The sequence below is a fragment of the Pygoscelis adeliae genome, unplaced genomic scaffold (genome assembly GCF_000699105.1).
Source record: "Pygoscelis adeliae isolate BGI_AS28 unplaced genomic scaffold, ASM69910v1 Scaffold126, whole genome shotgun sequence".
NCBI lineage: Eukaryota > Metazoa > Chordata > Aves > Sphenisciformes > Spheniscidae > Pygoscelis > Pygoscelis adeliae.
The window spans coordinates 188,449-197,351 of record NW_008824896.1 but is presented as its reverse complement, the minus strand read 5'-3'; positions in this window follow the sequence as shown (position 1 = coordinate 197,351).

Here is an 8,903-nt window from a genome sequence, read left to right as displayed (position 1 = left end):
AGGTGCGTGCCTGGTCGGGGGTGGTGCCGCTTCTTCGTGTTTTCTTGTGTTTGGGGTGGTGGTCGGGGAAGGAGTTCCCTGTGCGCGACTGGACGCTGGGGTAATGCCCCTTCGGGAGGAGTGGAGCTGGAGGAAAGGGGGATTTAAAAAATAAAGTTGTTTTCGTGGTGAGGGAAGGGAGAGGGTTGTGGAAGTGTTCATCTCCCTTCCTCCTCCTCCTCCTCCTTAGGAAAAGTGAAGTCACTTCCCAAGAGCCAAAACTAGCAAACTACTGCCCTAAATCTGTGCCGTCTACATGGCTCAGAGTCATCCACATTTTGGTTTTTTTGTAGGTTTGTTTTTTTTTTAATTTAATCTTTCTAAATTTATTTTTTCAAGCCCCCTTCAACAGTTAGGCCCTTCCTAACTGTGATTTGGTACAAAAATCCTTGTTGTTAGACAGAGTACTTCAAAACCTGCAATGACCATCTGAAGTGGGTATGGCACTCTGAATGAAATAGACTTGGCAACTCTGCTCATTAGTAAGTTTCTGAAGTGTGGCATGTACTTTGCTCTTGCTGTCACTCTTTCAAATAAGTGTTGTTAAGATTGCTTGCTTTTGATAGTGTTGTAAGTCATAACATCGCATTTCATAGCTGCATGCATGTATGTATCTGTTCTTTTGTGTAAGAGGGAAAAAAAAAGATTTGAAGTGTCAACTCTTCTTTAAAACAGAAACAAATCTAGCAACAAATAAGAAATAGCTTGCTTAGGTAAGCATTGCTTTTCTCTTTCACTGTCAAGCTGTAGTCTCACAACTATGTCGGTGACTTTTCAAATAAAACTTTGGAGAAGGGCAACTGTCCTTTCTGTCTCCAAAGAGAGATCTTAATGATGTTAGAGGCAACACTTATCCCTTTAAATTCAGGAAAGGTACCGTGGCTTTATTTGACTGGATTTCTGTGATATAGGCCAAAATCCTGAGTGCTCATCAGACCGACTCATGCTCCAGATCTTATGAAGATTTACTGGGGGTGTAAGATTAGTTCTGCAAGTTATGCCTGTGTCTAGGTTTCAAGTAGGATTGTAGCTAATACTGTTTATGTGGGTTATATGGTATTAATGATAGTAATTAAGAGGTTAGTTTGCAGTTTAAACTTGAAGGGACTACAAATATAGTTACACACTGTAAGCACAAATTGACTCCAGTGTTGTAAGAATTGAAGCTAGATTGGAGCATTATTGGAAGTACTCTGCATTGTTTTCTTTAAGATGGTTACAGTGAAATGTATTGCTTGGTTAAAAATAGCATTCGGTCCTTTAAAAAGTGATTCACAGATTAAGATTTGGTAATGTTAGTAAGGGGATTGCAAAAAGATCCAGGGCATAATGTGGCTTTCTGTGGAAACCAAGTTCCTGGCGCGTACTCCCTAGCATTTGAAGACCATCTGAGTTGTGGCTGCTCCTTCTCTTGTGTCATCAATGGGACTTCCACAGCCAGGAAGTGAGTTAAGAGAACTAATCGGGTCAAAAAGTAGTACTTTTATTTCTTTTTTTTCCTTCCTGACTTACTTTTTGGTTAGAACAACTTCCTGAACCAGCTCCCTTGCCTGGTCATACGGACATTGTCTCAATCCAGAGGAGGAAGAAGTGTGTTGGTAGGGAGGAGGGCATAACTGCAGTCCTGATACAGTCAGTCACGTAAGTTGCGATGGGTGATGTGCTTATCTGAGTCATGGTTTTGTGGTCAGTAAGTTAATATAAGAAGGCACTATTGCTAGAAGAAGCTACCCTGTGTTTTTGATTGGCTTATGCCACTTGTGGTGAAGGTAGCAAATGATGGTAATGGTGGTAGAAGCTCTTCTTTTTCTGTCGGTACTGGCTTACATTGATTATGAAGCCATGGTCTCATTTGTCTTTTCTGTTTACTTTCAGCAACGTTAAATGGACGACTGCTTTTTGAGAGCCACCTCTGTGTCTCTCTTTTTCTTCCATGTGTCCACAGAAGTAGCTGTGGTTTTCTCCTGCTCTCTCCTTTGCATATCCTTTCTTCTCTCTAAACTTTTTGTCGATTCATTAATTTCAGGGAACGATCTGGGCATTGTTAGATAGGGCTTTTGTAAATTTATTCAGCTCTAATTTAAAAATAATCAGTTGTGTATTGTTATTACCTCTGCTATAATGGGAAGGCTATTTCAAACTTGACTGACCTTAGTAATTACACACCTTCTGATTTCCAGTCTAGATTAATTTGTCATTGGATTATACCCATTTTATGTACCCAGTGGACTGATATGTTATATTTGCACTTTTGATCTTGGTTTCAAAAACAGCAGCACTCTTAAACAAATGGATGCAGAAATGTGTCAAAGTGCAACACTGAACATTTATTTTCTCTTTTGACTGCTAGCTATACTCATCTTTTCTGTAATAACTCTCAGTTTCTCCCCATGAATTTTAATTTCGACCTTCTAAGTGAATATTAAAATGCACGTTTCAGGTATTAACACTGAGTTTCATAGAGGTGTCCTTTTAATGGAGATTAAGATGTTTTCCATTATATTTTAATAAGGTGTGTTTTTTGAAATTCATACCTTTGGCAGTTTGTTCCAGCCTCGATCTTACTCTGTTATACTGGTACAGCTATTAAAGGAATCATTATTGTAACCTGGATTGCTGAAGGGGTTCTTCCTTCTTTGACAGAGTCGTGGTTCATAAGCAAAGCCTGACATATTTTAAAAGAGTTTGAAATTTATTTATATCCCCTTTTTCTGTATTCTTAACTTTAAAAGAAACAAAACCCATGTATAGATTATTAGAAAATACCTCCATGGTTTTTAAGGTGTTTACTTAATTTTGATATCAGAAATGTTCCAAGAGGGGGCTTTGTGAAGCTGAAAGAGAAAAAGTAGTTAGTTTGGTGGGTGTGTATGTGTGACTGTTTGTAAACAGTACCTAAATAAATAATCTGGTTTCCAAAACCTGCTTACTTAAATAGATTACTCTGAAAGATGAGTAAGGCCCTTGTGGAAAACCTCTACTATATTGTTTCTTTGGTGGGACGTTTCTTGTTCTTTGGACAGGGTAGCGGGGTCAAGGGTCTTTCTAATGTTTTTAAGTGGACAGAGGAAAAATTAGTTTTTGCCACAAAGTGAGATGAGTCACAGCACTCTGCTTTCCTACTCTCATCATCCCTGAAACACGAATCAGGATATCAAAGGTGGTGTGGGTTTTTTTTAGATCAAGTAAGCTTAAAAGTGCAAAACTGTTCTGATGCTGAAAACTTACGTTCCCTAGTTATGGGGGAAGCACAGTGGTACAAAGGGAAGAAGTTCTAAGGGCAAGTAGATAAAAGATGTTTACAATTTTGTGTACCACATTGGATGCATGCTTACTATATGTACAGGAGAACTGAAATTTTTTAATACATGATTAGAAATCATAAGCTTGATGCAAAAATTGCTGAATGAAAGTTTATGAAGTAGAATCATAGGCAGATGAAATAATAAATTCATGAAAAAGAATCATTTGGGTTAGAAGGGGCTTCTGGAGGTCATCTAATCCAGCTCCTTGCTTAAACTAAAGCAAGAGCAATTTAGATAAGGTTGCTCCAGCCCTTAACACCTTTCTGGGTAACCTGTTTCCATGTTTGAGTACCCTCATAGTGATTTTTCCCCCCCTTTAAGCTAATTGGGAGTTTACTTTCCAACTTATGTCTGTTGCCTCTTGTCCTGTCACTGTGCACCATCCAGAAGAATCCAATTCTGTCTTTTCAGCATCCTTCCGTTAGATACTTGACAGCAATAAGGATTCCTCTGAGCTTTTTCTTTTCCAGGCTGCACAAACTCAGTTCTGTCGGCCTCTCGTGCGTCATGTGCTCCCGCCATCTGACCAGTTTGGTGGCCTCTACTGGACTTGCTCCAGCGTGTAATGTCTGTCTTGTACCGGGGAGCCCAAGACTGGACCCAGTACCCAAACGCAGTCTCACAGGTGCTGAATAGAGGGGATGGATCTCTTCCCTGGACCTGCTGGCTAGACTCCTGCTAATACAGCCTAGGGCGTGCTTGGCCTTCTTTGCTGCGAGGGTACACTGCTGACTCGTTTTCAACTTGTTGCCTGCTAGGATCTTCAGGTACTTTTCTGCAAAAGTCACTTTGTATCTGGTTAGTGTCCAGCCTGTCTTGTCACGTGGGGTTATTCTATCCTGGATACAGGACTTTGCACTGGCCTTTGTTGAACTTCATGAGGCTCCTGCCAGTGCATTTCTCCAGCCTATCCAAGTCCCTCTGAGTAGAAGCCCTGCCCTCCAGAGCATTGACCACTGTGCCCAATTTGGTGTTAAAGACGTCAGATGGTACTGGTTCAGTACTGCTGATCGCTGTTCTTTCAGCCCAGCAGTCCAGTCAATTTCCTGAACACCTTATTGCTCACTTACCCAGTGCCTGTCTCACCAGTTTGGCTGTAAGGATACTGTGGGACACTGTTGTTAGTGGCTGCCTTATTCAATGCTCTTCCACCATCTGCTAAGTCAGTCGTCTCCTTGCAGTAAGCTATTGTGTTCGTCAGGCGTCATCTTCCCTTGGTAAATCTATGCTAGCTATTCCCGATCACCTTCTTATCCCTCTTGGGCGTAGGAATGGCTTCCAGGAGGATTTGCTTCTTAATCTCTTCATGGACTGAGGTTAGGCTGGCTGATCTGTAGTTACCTGGATCCTCCTTCTTGCTCTTCCTGAAGTTGGGTGTGATGTTTGCCTTTTTTCCTGTCATAAGGAACCTCCCCAATCTCATGGCCTTTCAAAAAGTGGTAGAGTGTGGTCTCTCAGTGACATTGGCCAGCTCCCTCAGGACTCTCAGATGCATCCCATCTGGTCCCACGGACTTGTGTGTTTCCAATTTCCTGAAGTGCTTCCAAACTCCATCTTCCTTTTTTGGAGGTAATTCTGTACTCTAGCAGATTCTGCTACTGGGCTCAGGGGTCTGGGAGGCTTAAGGGTGGACCTTACCAGTGGAAACTGGGGCAAAAATGTATTGAGTATGTAAATTTTTTCCATGTTCTTTGCTACCCGGTCCCCTGTCCCACTGAGCAGAGGGAGCACTTCTTCCTGCCCTTCATCCCTTGTCAGTTTTAGCTCCAGCTGGATGTTGATTTTTCCTAATGCCATCCTTGCATGCACAGGCTGCATCTCTGTGTTCTTCTTGGGTAGCCTCTCCCTGCTTCTACCTTCTGTGTGCTTCTGAAGCAGAGATCAGAACTGTTTCATTTTACACTTTCATATCTAGAAATGTGTAAAACTTTGAAAAGTTATTTTTTGATGTCTTGGTTAATAAATGATTCTAACCTCAGCATGAAATGTTTGAATGAAAGATGTCAGTTCCTCCTAAGCAAGCAGTAAGCATTATCAAGCTCTTGTGATATGGGAATAAGTCCTGTCTAAAATGTAGAGTGCAACTTGTACTGTGGTGCCAAGGAGACAAAACAATGAGAAAAATGAACCACACTTCCCCCCCCCCCCCCCCAAAACATAATCCCCCCCCCCCCCCCCCCCCCCAAATAATTAAAACAAGGTAGAAATTTACAGCTTCAGTGTATGCCCTTCCCTTTTTTGTGCATTGTAGATAAAAAGGAGATGTTGATATTTAGCAGCAAGGTGGTTGAATAAATATTTAACTTAATGCAGTCTGTACATAAGTGCTTTCAATTGAAATTAATTTTATGTTTTTCTGTCGATGTATAAATCCATTTTAGAAATTATTGCAATAAACCAAAATTTTGGAAACTGAACCATTTAAAATGTGTATGGGGGATAATTTGTTTCATGCATTCATTCAACCCCTCAGTTGTTATCTTTGAGTTTTATGTTTCTCAGTTATTCAACAAAAGAAAAGGGAGAGAGTTGTTGAGTTATAGTCTGTGCAAACAGTTTGAAACGAAGTTCTTGTTGGTTTAAGCCCTCTGCATGTGCTTGACGTTGCCTGCAGTTTCTTAACTGGTTTAAGTGTTGTGATTTGTGCTGCCGTACTTTTGTTGACTCGGCTGTACCAAGATAAAGCCTTGGTTATGGGCTCAGGTATGTCAGTTACTGGTCTAGCTTTTCTGTCTGAATAGGTCTTTGGTATGCGGTTGGTCTAGAAATATGTTTTTTAGCATGGTTGGGAGTTCTGAGTTGATTTCTAATATAGTAGAAAGGTATGTAACTCCACTTTGAGTGGAGTTACATTTCTATGCAAAACAATGCTCAATAACTACTGTAGTTCATGGTAAAATTGCAGTCTGCACATTTGCCTTTCAAATGTGATCTTTCATTTTACAGTGAAGCTCATTACTAATGATGGTGAACAACTCCCTGGCTTAATTGCTCAAATTCTTAGTATCTCCCATATGATTTCTAAATAGAAAAAAAAAGGTCAAAGGGCAGAAAAAAGACAAGTGAAAGGTATTTTTAAGAACCAGTAAATTGTCAGAACAGGGTTTCAGTCAGTGACTGAAGCTAAGAGTGGATCTTGAAGGCCGTTTGCTAAGTGGCTGAGTATGATTTTCATGTTACTGTTGGGCTTAGAAGTGAAGTAACTTGCTCAACATCATATAGTAAGTCAGTGACACGGGTGAGGAGTGGAATGGGTGTGAATGTAAGTGGCAACAAAGTTCTTTCTCAGTACTTGCTTAAAACTCGTGTAGTAGTAGTCCTTTTAATGTAAGGAATCAGTTTTGAGTAACTTATCATTCATGACCAATCCCTGGTCTTTTCTTGCAGGTAAATACAGTTGTCAGAATGTCTCTTACATTATGGTTTTTTTTTTTTTTATTATTCTTTCCTTACCAAAACTTCTATATGGCAAGTTTTGTATTGCAAGATATAAAGGTAGAAGTTTCCAGAGGACAGTTACTTAGTAGTTATGGCATAGTCTTGAGGTTATACTTCTTGTCAGTGGTAAGTGATTCTTAAACCTCTGTACTTTCAGGGTGCTGAATGAAGTTAAGTATCTGTGCTTTCAGTTCAAGTGTAGCTGACCTTTCTGATTAGGTCATGTCTGTTGTATGTACCTTAAGACACGCCACCAGATTTTTTTGGGGTAGGAAGCATATTACAGATGCTGATTTGTTGCAGTTGTCCATACATTTGATAGGCTAACCTTATTTTTCCTTTTGGAAAGAAAAAGAGTGAGAGTTAAGGCTTTGTCTGGAATCTTATTCTAAGGATTGACTTTTAGTGTGAACTAATTGTTTAGTTAACTTTGATAATCTTCACTACTATTTAGGGAAATAGCTCCCTTTATTATAATGTTTCTGTCTTAACTAGAAATGCACCACCACCCCCTCCCCAGCAGTGTTTTATTTAAAAAGTAGTTACACTGAAATACACTGCTTTTCTATTCAGTACAATTACTCGTGTAGTGTTATGGCCTTACAGTGGTATAATAGTGGCATGTCTCCAGGTATTTTTGAATGTTGTGATTATAAATACTATAGCGATATTCAGTTTCTGAAATTTCTCCATGGAAAATAGTTCAAAGTAATTCAGTTTAGATATATTGACTTGATTACTGCACTTCACAGAGATCTAGATTCTTGTTTTCTACTATTTCAGCGTAATAAGTAAGATGGTTCTAATTCGTGCTTCTGTTGTGTATGCAAAGTATTATTGTGTTTTTTCTGAAATTAGACAAAATAATTTTGCTGAGATCCACAGATTTGTTCCAATTCACATATTTGTATTGTGTACACATTGTATACACATATTTGTATTTCTAACAAGTATGTTACAATAAAAAAAAGTATGTCTGTTAATTTTTTCTGTTTGTTCCCCTCCCAAAATTTTAACTTAGGGTGAAGGCTTTGCTATCCCTTTTCAGTTCTCAGGCCTTTGCAGGCAAATCAGTGTGAAAATAAAATGCAAGTAATCCTATGCATTGTCTTTGTGTGTATTTAGATACAAAATACAAGATCCAGAATTTTGATTTAGAAGTAGGTGGGGAAATTAAATAACTGCCTAAACTTTTAAAATAAGCTTGCAAAAATAATTTGAGATTTTTTCTTTGTACTTAAATAAGGTACTGGTATATATCCCTTTATTAAGAGTTTGAAGGCTGCAAACTGATACTTTTTTCATAGGAGCACATCTACACAGTGTAAGAATGTAATCTTATTACGGCACCTCACATGAATTTTTTGGGAAACGTACAGAATAATGCAACTACTTTTTTTTTTTTAGCTGTTACTGAGAAATACATACTAGATTATATGATTTAGACTGAGCCATCTGAAATGCATCTGGGAGAAAAAGGATTTCCCCCCCCCCCCATTCTGTGAACCCTTTGTTTTATTTTGTTCCACTGGTGTATACTTTCATTACTTCCTGTTATTTTAAAGAGAACTCTCACAAGTAACTTCTTGGTGGCAGTGCTGCATAAGCAATAGCTGTCTCCAGTCCTAGCTGCTTGTTTTTGTCTGTGTTCTGTGCATTTATTGTGTTAACATAGGTGCTTGTGTAGTCAAGTGTTGAACTGGCTAAAGAAATGCTCTAATCCTCCTTTCTTTCTCTGGGGTTAATTGTCAGTCACTTAAGCTGTCCAGCCTCTTTCAGTGTGTGACTGCCTGGATACTTGTGCAATCTTAGCAGAGAAGGTGGGAAGAGTTGCAGCTTTTTTAGGCAGTTCTTCACCTCCTGCATCTTCAAGATATTACTGAAATATCTGTAGCTTATAAGTATCAACATTTTCAGCTTGGATTTAAGTGTTAGTGAGCACTGGAGTGCAAAACAGCAATGGAGTTGAAAGAGAACTTTTTGTATGTGCCAGCAGTTGGTCTGGGAGTAAAACTTGAATTGGAACTCAAATCAGGTGGTGCAGTGAAGACTAGCCCTTGGAGATATTAATCCTTTCTGTTCATGTAGGCAGAGTTTGTGTTTGCTCATAGATGTACACTT